At 32.7% G+C, this 21322-nt stretch overlaps 1 protein-coding gene across 2 annotated transcripts in view; it reads left to right on the top strand.

The window, feature by feature from the left end:
- The first annotated feature begins 1192 nt into the window (after positions 1 to 1192).
- Positions 1193 to 21322, top strand: part of SK (small conductance calcium-activated potassium channel) — a 167822-nt gene continuing 147692 nt past the window's right edge. For both annotated transcript variants that reach the window (XM_053755599.1, XM_053755598.1), the window contains exon 1: positions 1193 to 1765. The gene's annotated coding sequence lies outside the window, so the exon portion shown is untranslated. The remainder of the gene's footprint in view (positions 1766 to 21322) is intronic.

Genomic DNA, 21322 nt, shown 5'->3' with positions numbered 1-21322 from the left:
ATCAACGACAAAATTGACGATACAATTCATCCTTAGTGTGAGTTACACTGTCACGCTTGACGTTGATTTTTGCGCGCCGCTGACCTGACCAAACGGCGTACCTACTTTGCGTTTTTCTGCGCACGTTATAGTTGACGGTGCAACCCACCCTAAGTCTTACATTTCGTGTTATGACAGCGCGAAATCTTCATTAACATGTCTAATTGAATGCCAAATAAGGTTGATAAAGGGATCAACGTAATGGAGCCATTTTGATGTGTTTACATTATTCATTCAACGATGTTTTTGAACAGGATAATGGGATTTATCTGTGTAGATATGTATTGATATAATCATTATTTTATTATTATCCGTTCTTCCCCTTAATGAAGCTCTTTTTGTACAGTCAACAGAACTCCAAGCTACCCAAATTCATTGCAAAATCACCGCTATTACCGTTTTGCATAAAGATGCATACAGGATAACTTGATATGCGATCGACTGTACTCAATCTTTTGAACAATATTCTTTCTTTTATGTCGAGTGTTATTGCCAATACTGATTATTTCAAGTAAAATCATAATAATGTTTGACAGATTGATTAATGGTTTGTGCACAGTTTATATAAATGAGAAAATTTAAATTGAATAAAGTTGTAAAATTTTGTGATTAAAATTAGTATTTTAAAATGTTAGCCGTAATAAATTATATTTTTGTGGCTATTAAAAACTATATCGTTCTAAAAATACCTTAATTGAAATCACTTTGTTACTGTGAATAAAAATCTTGTAATAAAAATTCCAACTGAAATTGGATATCCTTCTTGAATGAAACGTAACAAGATCCGTTGAGGCGACTAATACGTCATGAGGATTACTACATCTAATAAGGTCGTACATAATCCTATTGTATGTCTGTTATATTCTATTAGAAATCAAGATTTTAAATTTTCCAAACAAAAGCGATAAAAGCGTGAAATCACCGAAATAAAACATTCGGCAAAAATGCATACTGTTTCGCTGCGAACTACCAAAACCAGACGTGTTGTATGTTTATTTTGATACCAACACTTTTGCATTTCCTTCTGCTCGACTCCAGCGAAGCATGGTTTGTTAACACAATTGACTAACCACCATCTGTCTCACTCGCTCCATAGGAAAATCGGAAAACACATGCTTTCATTTGGAGTAGGTGAAAAGCTTCAGTCCGCGGCGAGGCGGCACGGCGCGAGGTAGCCTCGATGCCGCTCCGTGCTCCGAATTTTTTAAACAGTTTGTGCGGACGTAAAATTATTTTGCATGTCAAGATGGGATCCGTTACTAAGCGAGTGTTATATTTGATAAGCGCTTGATATACACTAGCAGCGAACTTTAACTGCAATATTACGATCGCAAGTGGATTTGTGATGGATTCGATGTACAAAGTTTATTTTCGTCGCTTTATAACCGCATCAGTATATTTACGCACATTTCCCCATATTTTAGCCAATTCCAAACACGCCTTTCCACACTTTTAGGAGTTACCCGTTGGTCCAAACTTAGTGACTTATCATCCAGTATATCAGAACTATATCAAAGAAACCTGTATTCATATCTCTTTAACTTTAAGATGTAAATAAGTATAAATATTTGTCTGGTGCGTGGACCAAACTTGTGGATTAAAAGAATTAATTTAGGTGTAAATAAGTGTACTGTGTATGTAATAAATATAGTTTTTAATAAGTATTGGTTTCGGCTGGTGCCAGCGCATCAAATATTTACTGCTATCGATTCTTCATAAACGCAAGGTAAGAATAATAAATCTATTGTTTTGTTAATAGTTTTAATCACATTGCCTGTATGTACTTAGACTATTGTGTTATAAGACGAATATGTAATAAGTTAAATACATTATTATAATTCATACTTAATTATTTGCCATCGGCGGCTCCGTCGAGTTAGCCTATATTTAACTTTTGGTATATCTATTCTATATATCTCCCAAAATTCATCGAAATCGGCCGATCGCTTTAGCTGTTAACGAGTGATTGACGCTTGTAAGTCTGACTGCTTAGTTAGACCTTTGTATTTACATTGTTAGTATTCTTTATTACATTTGCTTGTATGATTTATATATGTATTCTATCCGAAACACTACTTTTCGACCAAATCGTACGAATTGATTGACATTGCTATTCTTTTAGAAACAGGAATTTTTGTATCTTGTGTATGTGGAAGTATAGGTATCTTTTAATAGTATCCGATAACACAAGTCTCGAAGTTACTTTGGGGCTAAATCAGTAATTATCTTAATATTTGATAATGTACATAAAAATAACTATTAGAGTGTATGGAATCTCGGAAAATCTTGAAAACTTTGCAGATGAGAATTTCTCTTGGAATTCTTAAAATAATTCAAAAATGGACGAAAATTTCCGAGAACACATAATTTCTCAGCAATACATCATTAATGACTAACCTTAATTATAACTGCTTTCCAAAAGGCAGGGATATCACAGACAATGGATACTTTTTTATTACTTCAGTAAGTTATAAGGAGTTTTGGTTTGCGGTCTGGACTGGTTTACATGGGATTTTGTGAGAGTGAAACGTGAAACACAACACATAACAGTGAGAGCAATACAGATCCCTCAGAATACTTATCCACCGCAATAGTAACGTTGCTACAGAGCCAGGCCCTAGCTATGTTACGTTCGTACTCTATGCTCCGTTGTATTCGATTGTTTTTTACAGATTTTGATTCTTCAACATCATTGAAGAGCGGTATCATAAGTTAAAACTCCATACGATTTCTACGTTGTTCTGTATCGAGTCGGAGAACGACAGAGCGCAACGTAGCAATGAGGCCTGGCTTTCGTGGTTATAATTTATATGGAAATAGCAACGTAACCTTATGATAAGCACAGCAGTGATATATGGAACTACGGCAGATATGCGAGTGCACAGTTTATTCTGGGATTAATCGAGTCAAATGCACGTAACTAACTTAAAGAGATTCCAGAACGTAACTGACATTAGTTTTACTTACAACACACTGAAAAAACGTATACACACTCAAAGAAAGACTGAATCAATAAATGCCTGAACAGTTTACTTTGCACTTTCGTCACTAGCCGTGACTTTGGCACACATATTTTGCGAGCAAACGTCGCATTTGTTTGATTCGACTTTTCCACGATTGCGTGCTAGTCCCCCGCTCTCGTTTCTTTATTCAAGGCCAGCAATTGAACCTTTTCGTTTATGGATATGTGTACATGTATATCAGATAGTAACTTCTTTCTAATTAAAAGATAGGGTTGGGAAACTAGTTACCACTGTCCAACTAAAACCAGTGAGGTAAATGGCCATTGGTGGTTAGCTGTTTAGTTCAAGCTAAAAAAATGTTACACTATTATATTCTGTTAATTCATGTGTGAATTTTTAGAATAAAATACCATACACATTTATATACGAATTACCCGCCTGGCCCTGGCAGGTGGCGTGAACCCAAGAAGTCGAGTTGATGTCGTCAAGCTCGCTATGTGTGCTAAAAAGGTGAAAAGCGGATACTGGGCTCCCGCGCTTAAAAGCAGAGAAAGTAAAATGCTCGGATTAGAAAAGATATAAACCGTTCAGTTCAACCTGAAAATTAAATAAAATAAATATAAATAAATAAATATATTAGGACAAATCACACAGATTGAGCTAGCCCCAAAGTAAGTTCTAGACTTGTGATAGGGATACTAACTCAACGATACTATATTTTATAACAAATACATATATAGATAAACATCCAAGACCCAATCAGAAAAAGATAATTTTTCCATCATAACCCGACCGGGGATCGTACCAGGGACCTCTCGGTTCAGTGGCAAGTACTTTACCCCTGCGCCACCGAGGTCGTCATAAGTACGAGTAAATTACTATCTAAACAATATTTTATAACACAAATTTATTAGGAAAGTGAAGAATTATTGCCGTTTGAGATTGGAAGCAGTTCATTTATTATCTAAGACATAATCATTATTATAAATCATGAATTTATTTATTTATTTTATATATAAATATATTTACATAAAACAAAAATAAATATCTTTTTTTAGTATTATTAGGTCGAAAAAAAAGAAGTTATACAGTACATAAAAAAAAAAATTGGCGGCTGGAAGTACGGTTACCAAAGAGCAATAACGTAACGTTTCACTCACGTTACGTTTCACGTTTTATTGGAGTAGGTTTGGGGTTATTATGCCCTTACACCTTAATGCCAAGGACGGTTCTGTATTTGTCTAACCTTTCGAAGCGTATAATCTAACTTTTATATTCGAAATACTCGTTTCAGCACTGTATTGTGGTATATCAAAGACAGTTGAATACAAATAGTACAGAATCTTCCTCAAGAGTCTAATTATATAAACCTCAATAGTAACAATTTATAGCACATATTTGCACTCGGTCTTGAACCCCGTATATAACGAGCTGGAAAACGAGTGCTATAATAAAGCCGATTATGAAATGATCAATGAATTCATGTGTCATACGTTTTTTTAACATGTTTCATGTCGCCAAATATTACGTAAAATGTGAATCGAGCAAGTGGTATTAATATCGATCGACAAACCTTAGTATAAAATCGAATCTGGATCGAACTTTCTAGATATAAAACACCTGAAATAGTGTATAAAGTATTATTTCGATGTAGAAGTAATATACAAAGTTTTGTTTGTGAAGAAAACAACATGCCGATATTGTTTACGTCAATTTTGATGGAGCACCTATTATACGCTACATAATAAGTAATTATGAACTGATTGATGACTCTTGTTACTAAGGGTACGGCCTAGTACATGACTCAACTCTCTCTCTCTCTCTCTTATCCGAGCGTTGTCCCTGTTAGATCTTTTGCAACAAAACTATTTAATTCAAACCAATATACTTATAGGTAAATTAAATAACGTAAATACTACAAGTAAAAAACGTAGCCCATATAAATATTCAGCTATCCAACTCTATAAAAATCATCGCAAACTATTATATACATCGCAAACGATGTGTTTTGGCGTAAAAGAAAAGGACAAACAAACTTTTATGTTTGTAATATTAGAATGTTTGAACATTCTTTCGCAATTGATATAATTGCGTCGATTTGTTTCTTTTTGTTTTTTTTTCTATTTTATGATGTATTTTTATTTAAATGGCATAATATTTTTTTTTCACTATAAAAATGTAACCCAAATAGAATTTTGGTTCTGCAATAGAATACCGGGGTCTCGGAAAAAGCTAAACAATTCATGAAACCAAATGAAACAGTGTCCCACACCTCTAGAGGCACTCATCCGTAATAACTAAATTTTGGACGGCTGCATGAGCCCTTTGAGTTTTTAAATAGTTAGATATCTACATTGTAGCCTTTTAGTTCGCGCGCGGCCCGAGCGGATTGCGATCCTATTGTCGTTTAATTGTTTATTAGCTCCAGCTCCAGCTGAAGGGTTAATAGTTATCATATATTTATTCCTTACGGGATAGACAGAGCGGTCACACGCGAAACTAGAAGTAGCTTACGCTGGAGTAGAATTCCTAGTTACTTGCCCTTTCCCTTAATTCAATCTGAACAAAACTTTGCATTCCTTTATAGTTACTTTTTGTGTTTAGGTTATCGAATTCTATCCGAATCAATATTATAAATGCGAAAGTTTATGAGGATTTATGTGTGTATGTACGTTTGTTACTTTTACATGAAAAAGCTTTAGGACGGAACCTGGAATAGCACTTAGGGTACTTTTTATCCCGAAATTAGCAAAGGGCCGCTAGTTATATTCTAATTGACGAAATATCTTTGAATTACTTTGATCTTCAATAATGTTTTTTTATATACTACCAAATAAAATATATTACAGGCAACATAAAATAAAGAAATATGGCTGACACGACACGTGCTTTCGTTAATATAACCTCCTTCGTCCCACATAGTTCTAAAAATTCCATTGAAAGTATTGATTTTGTCCATTGTCCTAACACTGGACCTTCGGTCATGACCTTTCTATAAGCTTTGACTAACCGTCAAAACTTTAAATGGCATTCGGGGATTACGAAACACATGTAGGCGACACGTTCAGTGAATAGGCAGGTGTTTGACCTACATTGTTATAAAAAAAAAAATTGCCAGTATGACCTATCCAGTTTTAATATTTGTTGTATAAATTTTGCTAAATATTTGGCTTAATCTAGACTTGTTCCGTTTGCGTAGATTTCAAATGGTAATAAATATAAAAATAATTATTTTTATACACCTTATAAGTATATAGCTGCCAGTTTTAGGAGTCATCATAAAAGAGACATGAATGAAAAAAAAGAATACTTATTTTCACTTTAAAAACTTCAAAAATTCAAATTATGAACATGCAGATTATAACCAGAGCAACGTATTAAATTCCGATGTTGTGAGTTCCCAAATTAGATGTTATATAGTAAGCTGGTAACTGCACTAATCAACCGCCTCATTCGTTTTAATGATACACGATATGCGCCCAATATTCATTAAGTTCAATACAAGCTTATAGATATAATATAATAGGATTTAGATTCTGCAAACGTACAGGTAGACAAAATTCAAATCCCAAATGTATTTATACAACTTAGAATGATATACATCACTTATTGGCGTCAACAGTTCACTTAAAAATAAGTATACTACCGACATTCAAAGAGCAGTTAAATAAGAAGTGATGCTGCAAGCTTCACCACAGCCTTTTCAAAATGTGAAAACCATCCATTTGGCGCTTGCGTAATAACAATAAGCACATACAGCTTCATAAATTAAGTAGGTACTATGTCGCAGAAAACGATCGATCGGCACGTACAATCAACAGCACATCAATCTATACAAATTCTTACAAATTCGCCGCTATTAACGCGGTTTGGAATTTTTTTCAGGTGAATTTGTATATTGGTGAGTTATATTATGTACTATTACCTGCGCCCCGCAGTATGGCTTTCGTAGGAATTCCGGGATAAAATTGTGTTATTTAAGGTTATTCTACTCGTGTACCAAATATCATAATACTCTGTCCAGTAGATAATGAAAAATACATCCTCACAAACGAAACACAAAATCAAAAAATCTAAACTGGAAAATGAAGAAAGAAATGTCTGAAATTGTTCTCGGTTTTAATTTGACGTAACAGTGAACCACTCAGTTGTAAAGTAAACAAAATTACGAGCTCCAAATAGATCCACACAGACATTACAAAATCGGAATCCATCACAATTTGATCGGTATAAACACGAATCTAATTTGAATGGACGTTTATTTAACTCGAAGATGGAAGAAGATTTATTTGTTGCAATTTGAGTATCTTTATTGAAACTAAAATCGCTATATTGCACAAACAAAACACCCACCTGGTAGATTTATTACTTTTTTATTTTAGTTTCGGACAGCGATGTAGTCTTTAATTAGAGCAAGCTTCATACGTCATTATTAGCTCATTTACGAGGTTCACCTTTCAGAATAGTTTAATATATGTTTTAATTAAAACTAAATATATTTATTTAATTACAAAATAGAACATTTAAAAGCATCTTAAACCTTAGCCGCGGCTTCGCTCGGATTAAACCATAATAACACGTAGCCTATGTCATTCCTGAAAGTTTCGTCTATCTCCGTGCCAAAGGTCATCAAAATTGGCCAAAAAATACTAATCTTTCCTCTTTATAATATTAGTATGCATAAATGCTAATTATTAGCTAGCCGGCATTCGTCACCAGTTCATAGCGTCATATGAATTCTGTAAGAACAACCATATTCTGTAACAACCTTTTAACTCAAGTACTTTTAAAAGACATCAACAATATTTTATTTTTCAAGCCCAAGCCCAACTATTTGAATAGTTATAAAGTCTTCAGCATATTTTTTTGTAGCTGAATATATCTTTTTATAATATAAATATATCCTGTACAGGTTTTAGATTAAGTGAACTGAAAGAAAAATAAAACAGTTTGGTGATGCCCTAAGATTGATAATGCGAAGTGACAAACAAAACAACTTACAAAAATATTACATTGACTAGATTATAATGCCAACAAAAGCGAAGTCATGACTTCGCATTTAAAACTCCAAATTAGTTGTTCGTTTAAGGAAACCTGCACTTTATTTAATAATATATAATGCCTAACAACTTTTTTGTTACTACGGAACCCTTCGTGAGCGATTCCGACTTGCTCATGGCCGGTTTTATTTAACTATAAAATGGAGAGAATATAGTTTTAGTTCAGTTTTTTTATTTGGCTATCCAATCACGACCGGGAAAATGTTGAATCCAGAAATAGCTCCTCCGGGAATACTATGTGATGAGTTGTTGGAAAAAAAAAAGTTTTATACGTTCAATAGATAGTTATATATTGCTGTTGTTTCAGATTCTGCGGTTTTTCCTTTGGAAACCGTTTTTGCGTGAAATATACTTTGAACGTTCATTTACTTTAACACGGATATGATATATCAGGAAACTATCTATATCATTGGCTTGATGTCATCAAAGATGATATGCGTGCCAATGGTCTGACAACTAGGGATGCAGAAGACCGTGCGAATAGTGGAGATGAAAAAGTAGAAAAGAGGAACCCGGCATTCGACGCTCAACGGCTGAAAAAGAAACCTCAGATCGTAGCTCCATCTGGTTCATCGGTTTTATAGACAATGCAAATAAAAATACTCGTCTTGAAAATGGTCGTCAATATGACTGAAACTATAATCGATTTTTCAGTCGATAATCACACGTGAATAATTCGTATTTTTGAGCTATCATGTAATAATCTAGATGTCATCTTTGGTTTTCATCAGTCTAGATTGAGGTTAAACGCACATTAACTATTATTAATATTGTTTTTTATTAACAAACAAATATTTTGTCTACATATCACGTAATGTTGACCAGACGAAGCTCTTGAAGTTAACTAACTGTAAAGAAAAAATACACATCAATGTCACATCTGAGTGAACAATCTTGTGGACCTCACAGATGCATGTGTGCAATCATTACGCTTTCCTTCCATTTCTCCCCTTCGACCTACATTCAATTAATTGAGTTACACGACCGCCGTTGTAGGATATAATATGTTTTTATTTTCAGGTTTCTATCTAGATGCAAATAATCTAGATCATTATATAAATATGAAGCCATCAATAACTAAAATATCAATATCAATACTAACGCAAGAATTTATGTAGTAAATCTAACTTGTACTCGCGAGTCCACCCGCGTGAATTTATCACGGGGAAAGTTATTATTTCTTTCTTTGTATCCGTCACTGTAGTTTTACATTTGAATTCTATGAATCGCGATACACTAGGGTTGCTTGTGTAAAGCCAGAATAAATTATACTCCTAAACTTTCCTGGGGAAAGACACTATCCAACATCTATTTCAAAAATCCGCATTAAAACCCGTTGCGTAGTTTTAAAGATCTAAGCATACTAGGGACAGACACAGGGAAGCGACTTTGTTTTGTAACACGCCTATTTACCGATAGTGATTAAAGAGAGGATATCAGTTTAAAAAACTGTGTAATGAAATCCCTAAATAACTTTTACTCAAATTAATACGATGGTTACTAAAAAAAATAGTAATAAAGGTTACCATACCATACGTTTAATAAATAAATAAATTTATAAATTAATTCAGCAATATCACCTTTATGATTCATAATCCGATTATGGTCCCTTATTACCTTTCACTCCATCTATTCTAACCAACGTGCATAGTTATTAAGTAAATAAGGTTTAATGGGCTATTTCAGAAATAGTATTGTATATAAAGGCCTATTAGCTTTTGATTAAGTGTGTGTGAGTGTTAAGTGCAGGTGTATAGTATACAAAATCGGGACAGACACTGATTCGTGCGAGTCCAAGTATTCTACACCTGTACTTGACACTCGCACAAAGACTAATCAAAACGCGAACCAGCAGAATATCGCGAAATATCAGAATGCAGATTTAATAAAATTAAAATTTGAAAGCTATTTTTAAATGAAAAAGCATTTTTACGTCCATCTTCAGTTTCATTTATATATATTAGCGGCCCGCTTATAAAAGTTGTACAAATTTCAATCAAATCCAAATTTCATCAAAATCGGCCCAGGTTATGTAACACGTCACCACGTCCAAACGTTTTGATGTTATGTTTTATTCTTCATTCTTTTGGATACTGGATAATTACCAATAGTCTGAGGATACCAAACACTGTGTGAAGTGGAGCAGAAAAAGTAGGAATGCGGACCGTGGGCACCGACGCTTTACGGCGGTGGAAGAAACCAGGAAAACTCTCAGGAGATTCTCAAAATATCAGATTTTTTAAATATTAGATTCTGAACTGTAATATAATATCTACCTACATCTACATATATATGTTACCGGCCAAACCCGATTCCAGGATAGTTTTGTCTAGGCTAAACTAATTCTTCCTACATGCGATAGGATAAACTGGTTTAGCCTAGGCTATACTAGTTCCTTCTGTCGCATATAGGAAAAAATAGTTTATCCTAGGCCAAACTAGTTTATCCTGATAGAAATAAACACACTCAGGTTAAACAGGAATGACCTAGTCTAAATTTATTTAGCCTAGTCCAACAAAGTCTCCGAAATAGATATAGTATTTTTAATAATATTAAAAAGACTATATTGATACTTTATTAATTGTTAGAATGTGATTGTTAGTTTTAACCGTTATCGTTTTAATGAAATTATTAATTTTAATTAAATAATATTTTATTCAATTTATCTATTTATTTTGTCTTTCTAGATATTCTATAATGTTTAAGCAATGCCTGTTTATCCTGAGAGTGTGTATTTCTATTAGGATAACTTAGTTTGGCCTAGGCTAAACTGGTTTATCCTATCGGGCTTAGGATGAACTAGTTTAGCCTAGGCTATACCAGTTTATCCTATAGCATGTAGGAAGAATTAGTTTAGCTTAGGTAAAACTAGTTTATCCTGGAATCAGGTTTGGCTGATAACATATATAACGTATAACCGTACAGATATTTAGTAATTATAGTATATAGTACAATATAGTATAATGCTGTGGGCAGCAATCATTTTGTATTGACCAAACCGCATTTATCGATTATCTAGTGCCACTCTAGAAATGTATCGTTCTACATATTGGTTCGAAGGACGTCGAACTTAGTTAGGACATAATGTGTGTTAAAAATAATACTTATTGAGTTGAACCAGTCAATTTTAACGTTACTCTTAACTAGCGCCGTCGTCGTTTAGATAAAAAATAGTCTGTCTTACGTTTTTCTACTGGTTAAATTAACGCAAGTGCAAGTAATGGTGGTAGTTAGAGGTATTTTTTGTATATTATTATTATATTTTTTTATATATTAAGTATAAAAATAGTATTACATTTTGGATGAAAACTACAAAGATCCTAAATTAAAAAAAATATTTTTAACACAATTATTATATTATAAAACAAAGTTCACAAAACTCAAAAACTATTTTCTTGCGGTTTTCACAAACTGATAGAAAGATAGGTGTACAATTTATTTTGTTTTACCCGAGCGAAGCCAGGACGGGCCGCTACTAATATATATTTCGTTCCAAATTAATCCTTAAAGAATACCTACGTCCGATTGAGTAATTACTGCTTGAAACCGGTTCTTACGAGATCTGGATGCTGCTAAAAGAGAAACGGTGTACTGAATGGATCTTGTAAACTACCCTCAGTTAATAACGCTTGTTTTATCGCCTGCAATTTTGGCCTTATGGCCTGACAATCGAATAGATTGCTCCTTTTAACTAAGAGCTTAGTGACGATGGTCGTCAGTCAAGTTTATTTAAAATATTACATCACAAAATAATAAAATTGGCTATTTGAGTGAGTAAAAAATAAAATTAATCGACATTTACACGAGCAAAAAAATGCCAGTTTTAATTGATAGATTTTGATGAAGCTTGTTGTGGATATTCGTTTGTTTAATATTGACGAAGCATATTATGGCGGATATTTTCGTCTCTTTTTATTGACGAAGCATGTAGAGGATTTATTTCGATCGGCACATTTATTGACAAAGTGTGTAGCGGATTTTTTTGTATTATTTTTAAATCATATGATTTAGGTACAGTTTTTGGTCTCATTAAAGAATACCTATTAGGGATGGTTATTGACCCCAAAATAGATATGTCATGACAAATCACTGTCATACAAGCTCTATATATTTATTTTGACATTTAAAAAAATGTTTCTTTAATAATAATATATGTGTTTTAATTAGAACGGAATAATTCGAATAAAGGACCCTGTCTGGTACTTGAAAGTTAGATCAGAGGATTCTACGTACGTGGCCTTTGAAGAAGAAAAAAATATCGAGTTGAAGTGGTTCAGTCAAAAATAACAGCTATTGTACATCGATATATTTACTATGAGTCGTAAATAAGATTTAGTACGTAAATAATGATTAGCGATATTATAGCCATTTTATAGTCATTTTATGGCGCCTGCCTTACTGCGGACTGGTTCCAACTATATGGCAGCTTCAAATTAAGATAATTGTAGATAGTTCATACCTATTCAATATTTATTATTGCATTGTACCCCAAGTAGCAAAATGTGTTCTGTAGTAATCCTAGGACCATATATTATTTTATATTATTTTGTCCTATAAAAATCCTATTAGCGTTTATAGGACCCTATTTGAGAGAACCTTATAGGAGTATTTTGAGTTTTAGTTAATCTATTTCATAATAAAGATTCGCCAAAAGTCACAGTATTTGCTAAAAGTTAACTTCAAAAAATATCAATGAATTAAATTTTAATTCATTAATTTTTTGTCACTGATTGACTTGTTATTATTTACTTTTGATAAAAGAAACGGCTTTTAGGAAATATATTAATTAGAAAATAATATTTAAAGATCATTTTTAAATACGAAGGGCCTTCAAACATGCTATTCTTAATAAAAATTACCTTTTTCAGTATTAAGATATACCGTTGAGAATTCGAACCCATTTTAATTGGAAGCCGAATAAACTCGGCACAGTCACTCGAGTGCCCTTAACGCGAAATGTAACCATTAAAATTTCATGAAATACCGCTGTAATTAAGACCTTTGGGGCAATAAAATAATGATTTCCGTTTTTTTTCCAGACCCGACCCCAAGTCAAGAATCTAAGCTAATTAGGAGTTGATCATTTGAAGACTTCTTTTAATGTAAATGCCATCTGGAAACTGTAATAATTTATTTTGTTTATTTAAATACTCGCGTAGTCACTTTTAAAACTTCTAACCTACAATACATACCTACGTCAAAAGTCATTGTTTATCACAGCCACATTAATATGGAATAAGTTTTTTACACAATTGATTTATTATAGACTTGAAAAATTGGCCACCATGTTGCCATGTTGACCTATTTTTCAAACTTACAGTTTTATCTTGATGACATGACACATGAGTAAAAAAAATGTTCTAGGCCGTAATCAAGGAAAACCACGGTCACGCTCAGACGTTATCGAAGCTAGATGTATGGCATATCCTACTAATATTATAAACTAGCTACGACCCGGGACTTTGCTCTCGTGGGAATTTTTTTAAACTCTTTTACTTGAAATAATATGAAAACGAAGTAATAAGTCTTATAATGCTTTATTTCTTCGTAAAAATCTAAGTAAATATAGGTGCTTACATAGAATGCTTTGGAACAATTGTTTTACGGATTGGATTTTGTGTTTACGTACCCGCTAACGCGTGAAAGGTTGTGTAAATATCACTGAGTATGCCCTCGGGTACGCTGTGAGGTGAGAGGAACCAAGTGATCTTGTTTTTGTTTGCTAATGATGTCTGTATAACATTTTTTTTATTCCAGTCGCTAAGTTCATAAATGAGAGGACGATTCGCGTGCCAATGCTATGGTTTGACATATATGGATGCCGTATGAAGTGGAGACGAAAAAGTAGAATATCGGACTCTGGGCTCCGACGCTCGACAGCACAGGAAGAAACCCGGAAAACGCTAAGATGATAGAGAAAGTTTAAGAAACGATGCATCCGTTTTTGTAACATGTAATTGTGATAAATGTATGTATAAGATTATGTCAAGTAGATCTTTTTCGAGTGAAGGTTACTAGTTGAAATTGAATTTAAAAGTTCAGGTAAATCTTTCCGGTGACCTTTGACTTTAATCTTTGACCTTTACTGGTCTAGTAATACTACTAAAAAATCGCGCGCGGTGTCTATCGATCACCAAAACTAAGCATGTTTTATTGTGCATTTGAGCATATACGCTGTTTTTGCGTGTGTGTAGTTTTTTACGGATAATTTGTCAATTTTGTCCTAAACCAACTAATCGAAAAATGTTTTTAATACATTTCAGTTCGTTTGTGTTTCGGCACAAGTCGCGTATACTACTTACTTTCGAACATTGACGAATATTAAGATACATGTGTTGTTTTATAGGTGAAGGGTTGAGGTAATATGTCAGAGTCAGAAACTTTTTACATTTGTGTTTCACGTGTTTTTACTAGAGAAAGGTTAAATATTCCTTTTTATGTTTATTCGGAGCTAAGGCGCCAACATAAATTTATCTCGATGATGTGGTAACATGTTCTGATATATTCGTATAATATATAATAAATAATTCGTATAATAATAGGTCTTGGGTTTGATTCCAACTCAAATGTCACAAAAAACCATTGATTTTGGTCTTAGATGTTTTGATCGAGTCTGATTAGGTGCAACTTCTAATCAGACTGGAAAAATTCGTTCATACGAGTCAACTTTGATATAATTTTAACATGCTGCCGCCGCTGATTAGATAAAATGGTTGTTGTGCGCAAATTACAGTCAACGTCAAAATTTACTTGTGCAACCGAGGCTTGTTTTATATATACTTTAGATTTAAATTTGATGTATTCAAGAATATCTGTACAACTGTATCCTCACATAGAATAAAACAAAGTAGCTTCAGGCTGTCTGTCAATCTAGGTACGCATCTAAAACTACGCAACGAATTTTGTTACGGGTTTTTTGATAGAGTGATTCAAGACGAAGGTTAGGTCTATTCCTAATTTATTATGTTTTTTCTTAAGCAAAACTAGGGCGGGCCGCTAGTTAACAATATGAAATAAACGAAACATCACAAAAATTACAATGAAGGAAAATCAATTTCGCTCAAGCGCCCCATTCGGCTTAACTTTATAAAAGAACAAATAAAATTGGAATGAAAGATATAAAATCTCAGGGCCTCTATAAAAAAGAACATTTATTTCTTGTTATGTCTTCTCGTTATTTTGTCCTTGAAATTATAATTTTTGCTACTAGTGAAATCTTTAGTATCTTCTAAAACCTACGTGAATTTACTGCACATAAATTTTTAAGCTTTTTTGTTCCCGTATAGCCCGATCGGATTGCGATCCTATTGTTGTTACATTTTTTTAATATCTCCACTATCGAAGAGTCTATATTTATTATTATAAATGCGAAAGTCTATCTGTCTGTTAAGTTTTCACGATTAAAATCAATTTTTATGAAATTTGGACAAGATTAAACATAGGCTTAATTACACATTATTTTCAATACCAGATTGCGTCAAAGTACCAAGTTTTATGTGACCAATGTTTCACTTGCCTTTTTAATTTTTATATCTTTCTAATCACCCTTAAATTAACTAATAAATAATCTATTAAAAAGTCACATTTGTCATTAGTGATATTAATGGGTAATCCTTTTGTAAATATACTGTAAATTTGAATCCTATTTTTTATTGATTTTCTTTCGCCTGAAACACAGGTTCATTTATGATCATAGCTCAGGCACCATATTTAAAATACTAATATAATGTTTCTTTTATTAATATACAACATTACGTACTAAGCCAAAGTTATTTGAATAAATATTTATTTATTATTTATTATTATTGCCATTTCTTCCCACATTTATCCGCATGTATGTTATAACGAGTTTCATATTCCCCTTCAAAATGTGATTAACATAATGACATTCTAGATAAAGATTGTCGGGTCGCGGTGTCTCTTTAGACACTTTACTTTGAATTATTTATACTATCCGCGTTGCCTTCAGGTCGATAATGGATGCAGTATGTACAGTATATATTATTAGTAATATGCCTTGGCTACTTGATACTGAATAGTAATGAGGGTTCTGGATTTACGTACAAGGGCCATATTGCTCTATTGGAAGATCTAGTAAAAACAATTTTCAGATAGCAACACTGTCATTTGAATAGAGTAGTATTTAAATGGCTAAAAAAGGATGCACATGTGCATTCGCTTAATGAAATAGATAAGTAAAAAACATAACTTTTATTTATCATATTTGTGAATTGAGTGATTTAGTATTTTTAAACATATTTTTTCTATTGTGTTCCAAATTTGAATTTGATTATTTCAATCACGTTTTATTGAACACTAATTACAATAGGCTATGTTATCTTGTATGCTTTATATAAAATATCTCCTCGAAAACGCCACATCGAGGCAATGTGCCCAGAATGTTGGCAGTATTTTCCCGCTGGACTGTCAGACTTATACGTTGAGCAAAGAAAGCGTCCGTGTAGTTGTCTCGATGACGCGTCGACATTTCGATTTCCGAAATTTTGTAATCTTATGCATTTTTTTTTAAAAATAAATAATTAATAAAATAATCTAATATTAATGAATTTAATTATTTTTTTATAGAATTTTAAGATATAAAACTCGGTGTTGGATTTGAATATTTCTACAAAACAGCTTTGGTTCATAAATTTACTTGACATTGTTGAACCATTTAAGCCATTTTTACGCTCTTCTAAATTCTGGATTGTATACGCTGTATCATATTTCACGACACCAATAAAAAGCGAATAAAAGGTCCATAAATATACCAAAGTGATAGCCGTTAAGTTTAATACAGCCACTTTTATATTTCCTTGCATAAAAAAGTAGAAGAGAAATTTCGGAATATCGAATCTAAGAAAAAAAGGCGAATCACAAATAGATACGTATTATATCCATTTACCAAATTTCATCAAAATACACCTAGTAAATTTTGTAGAAATAAAATTCTCAATTAATTTCCATTATTTAGCTATTGTACTTGTAGATTCGTCATGTCTGTCTGTACGTACGTATGCTTAAAGTAAAGCAACAGATGGTCTAATTATACAGTTTAAACTTGATTAGGTTTTTTCTATTGACGGTTTTTTTGGATATATTGGATTTTCTTCGTGAGAATAAATTACTTTAAAATCAAAGTGACTTAATGATTTTGTAGCCATTCCCTCAAACCAATAAATGACAAAGGTAGCCGACCCTAAAGTTACAAAGCGACTACTATGCTACTAGCGATATCATCAAAAGGTTTTCCTGTAATCGCCATCAACCGTAATAATATATTTTTAGTTGGAAATGTTATACATTGCTCTGGGATTCCATTGGGTTAAACGTATTGTCTTTCCAATTGGATGACACGAGAGATGGGTATTCCGGCGACTGACCCCGCTAAATTTGGACCCGAGGGAGTAAATATTATTTTAATTATCTTTAGTCAACTGACCCCACGGCCAAAAAAGAATATAGTGAATTGAATAGTCGTGTTAGTCTGGGAGCGAAAGAAAAATAAAAAATGTGCCAGCTGATTTAATACAATCAAGGGATATGGCTATAAACTTAAGATTTTTCCCATTGGCGCTGGGCTAGCAATCTGTGGGCTAGTGTCACTATTTAATCTTAATGCCAGTAATGCCCATCATAAAGTTGAACGTGGCTTTCGAGTTTTGCAACTCTAGGATTTATCTACCCCGTTAGGGATAATAACCTGATATAGTATATGCATCTGTATAAACGTTGTTTGAAATTTAAGTTATTAGTTTCTCATAATAGCTCTGAATAAGATCTAGTTCAAAACGAGATCCTTCCGTTCGACAAAAAAAATCTGAAGAAATCAGTCAAGTGAACCCACTTCCCGTGAACACACTGGACCCGTGGGTCCAGCTGAAGTGGGATCAATTGACGCAATACTCCGAGAGAGATTTGTGAGGGTCCAACGAAATTAGCCGAAAGGTTAAACCATGTATTGTTTTGTTTGCTACGTGTCGTCATTTAGCGTCCAATGTCGAAATTCTGTCTGATTGGGATTTACAAATTGATATTTAGTTGATTGTTTTTTACTTGGAGCCGTTTATTTACTTTATTTTAAAACAATTTTGCGCTGAAAATAGATTTCAAAATTTTCAAAATTTAACCATAGATTTTCATAGACACTTTTTACATAAATTTTTAAGGTATTTATATATCAATAATAATATTATAAATTCAATAATATTACAAATATTCTTCTTCTACTTTTTTCGAGTCAAGCTTCAAACACAAGCTATCTTATCGATATTATATTCATTAATATCTATACATAACACGGATATCTCACAATAAATCCTGTTTATTAATTTAAAACTTGCGTTTAGAAAATATTTACTTCCTGTGCAAGAAAACCTGAAGCTTGTTCCACAACTCCACGCATTTATTACACGAGTTTCGTAAAACTTGTGCTCCATCTCACCGTAAAGTTACACCTCGACGCGCGGGGTTCATTAAAAATGCAAGCTTCTCTAGGATTTAAAGATATGATTTACCAACCATGACAATAATTTTGAAAAATAGTCTCTGTAATTTTATTTTAGAGTTATTTTGTAGTTCTTGAGTGTCGAAATTACGTAATTATTGTTGTGTAAAATTGAAGTTAAGAATATTAAATGTACCGAATTCAAGCGTTTCATTTTAACGTGTTACAGTCGCGTAAACCATTTTACAGAATTTCTAAATACCATCTATATATTAAATTAATTGATTTGTTTAAAGTTAAAAACTGAGTAACATAAAGTTGAATTAAATGTAAACTGCTGTATTATATTTACTACATGTAAATTAAGTAATATTATAATAACAAATTAATTGGTTTAAAAACTAAAAAAATATGAAAGTACTTATAAATAGTTTTTATGGGTTATTTGATATGATATAAATTCATTTAAAAACCTTGTAAATTTTAATTTTAAAAGTGCTTCAAAACATTATTTTCGCAGCACCCCACACCACATAGACTATTGATAAACACAACAGACGCAAATAAGACACAGATTTCATAACATTTATTTAACGAAGTTTGTTTAGCGTACATCGGAGTACACATTGAGAGAGTGACAGAAAGCGAGGATGGATCTAGTGATGGCCACAGAGTGTGAAATATTATAAATGTAATAGAAAAGTTGCATTGTATAACTTTATTTCACCTTGCCTCTTTTATCAGATAGGATTTTGTATAGTTGTCGCAATCTACTTAATAGTGAATCATGGTCTCTCAAAAGAATCGAATATTCGTTGGAATTCTATTTGTTATGTAATTTGTTACGTACACTTCTGTTTTAGTGGAATAAGATTGTCAATAATATTGTCATAAATATTTATTTTATTACAACCCTACATTAAATCATGCATATATGGATAAGTAACATTTAAAAATTAATTTTGACCCCACGGGCAAACAACGGGCATTTTGTAATCATAACCGCCTGAAGATACACAGAAATATTTATCCCCGACGCAAATTTGTAGTTATACACTTCTGTTTGTGGTAGTTATTCCAAATTCTGCGATGACAGTTGTATAAAAATATATAATTGAAAATGAGATCTGGAATTTTTGTGGCATCGTGAAGAAATCGCTCAATCATTTTCACCTCTCGCCCTCGACAGGGCAATTATCTTCATTTTAGGGAGCCAAGTCAGCTGATTTTTCATTTCTAACCTGTCACGGATTTGCCAAATTAAATTATGGCATTCCATTAAAATTTTTGATGATATGTATAAGGGTCTGTAGTCAAATATATAAATGTAGTCAAAGATCTCTCTCTTTCTCGCGTGATCAATATTGCATTTAGGGCTGTGACACCGCGAAGCCAGGGTCAACGTAAAAATAAACTTTAAAACTATTGAAGATTCGACTGCGTTTTTACAACCGACCATCTGCTTTCAACTCTCTTTGAGAATATTATTGTTTTTTACAAGGCTATTTGTCTCTTATTCGTCTCGACACGACATCCACGGGAGGATATGGAGTGGTCCATTCTAGGGCGGAACCACACGCCATAAAATCTACATAATATATAGCGATGAAATAGATCCAGTTGTTCAAAGAAACACGCGCGATTCTTGGAACGCTAAGCGTAAACCATTTTATTGATTCGGAAATTTCTAGTATGCGTAATATGACATCAATTCAACAGTTTATTTGACTTTTACTACACGTATAAGTACTTGCAAATTGTACAATAATGACCGAGTGGGAAGATAATTACGAGTACACTTCTTATATTTGATTCCTTTCAGATGTTTCATCAGATTATATCCAGATTTAGTTGCAAGCACCAATGGAAATGTTGATGAATATTTTATGAATATGGAAAACAATATTAAGTGTTATATAATTTGCTATCATAAAAAAGTGTTATGTGAAATTTTTTACCAATTTGATTATTATTATTTGAGTATTGAAGCCTGTCGTAAAGGTCTCAGGTTCGTATCCTACTCGTGCCATATGAGTTTGTACACCAATCTGATTCATATATAGGTAGTAGTTTTATAGACCACCACTTGCTTCCGGTGAAGGAAAACATCATGAGGAAACCTGCCACTAGATGGAGGTAAGACGTAAAAGTCATGCCAGATGCCTTTAGGCGACTAGAATAAGATCTGACACCAGTGTTAGCAATACCACACTCGATATGGTGAGTATTGTAAATACATACAGGGTATTTTGTTGACGACAGTATTAATACTAAAGTGTTAATCGTTAATTATGAAAATCCGATTATTTTGTAGTTCATTTGCATTTATAAAAAATATATTTCGTTAAATTTATTTTTAATGAATATTGCCCTGTTTTATACTGAAATTGCCTATGACCGGGTATGTAGTAATTTTAATAACCTCAGGCTAAATGAGTCAATGGAGAACCAATGCAGTGATCATATTTATAATGTGAAATTGGGATCTGTTTACGAAAGATAATCCTTCTATGATTGATCTAGTGGATTTAAAAACTATAGGTAGGTATATTTAATTGTAAATGCAATAGCCTGTAGCTTATACAGCGGTAATAAGGCCGAACCATTCGATTTCAGTAGATTGTTATGAATAGAATGAATATTATAGTGTAAACGCAGACGTATATTTTGAGTTAACTTTGTTACTCAAACTACCGAGAAAGTAATAGGATGCCGGACACAAGTAGCCAAATTAACAAATTGTATATATATTATCGAACAATTTGAATTTTTAGTTTAAAAAAATATATGTATTCCAATTTTAAATTACACTG

The sequence above is a fragment of the Plodia interpunctella genome, chromosome 15 (assembly GCF_027563975.2).
Source record: "Plodia interpunctella isolate USDA-ARS_2022_Savannah chromosome 15, ilPloInte3.2, whole genome shotgun sequence".
In the NCBI taxonomy this organism is placed as follows: Eukaryota; Metazoa; Arthropoda; class Insecta; order Lepidoptera; family Pyralidae; genus Plodia; species Plodia interpunctella.
Note: the sequence above shows the minus strand (reverse complement) of the source record. Positions and strands in the feature narration are given on the sequence as shown.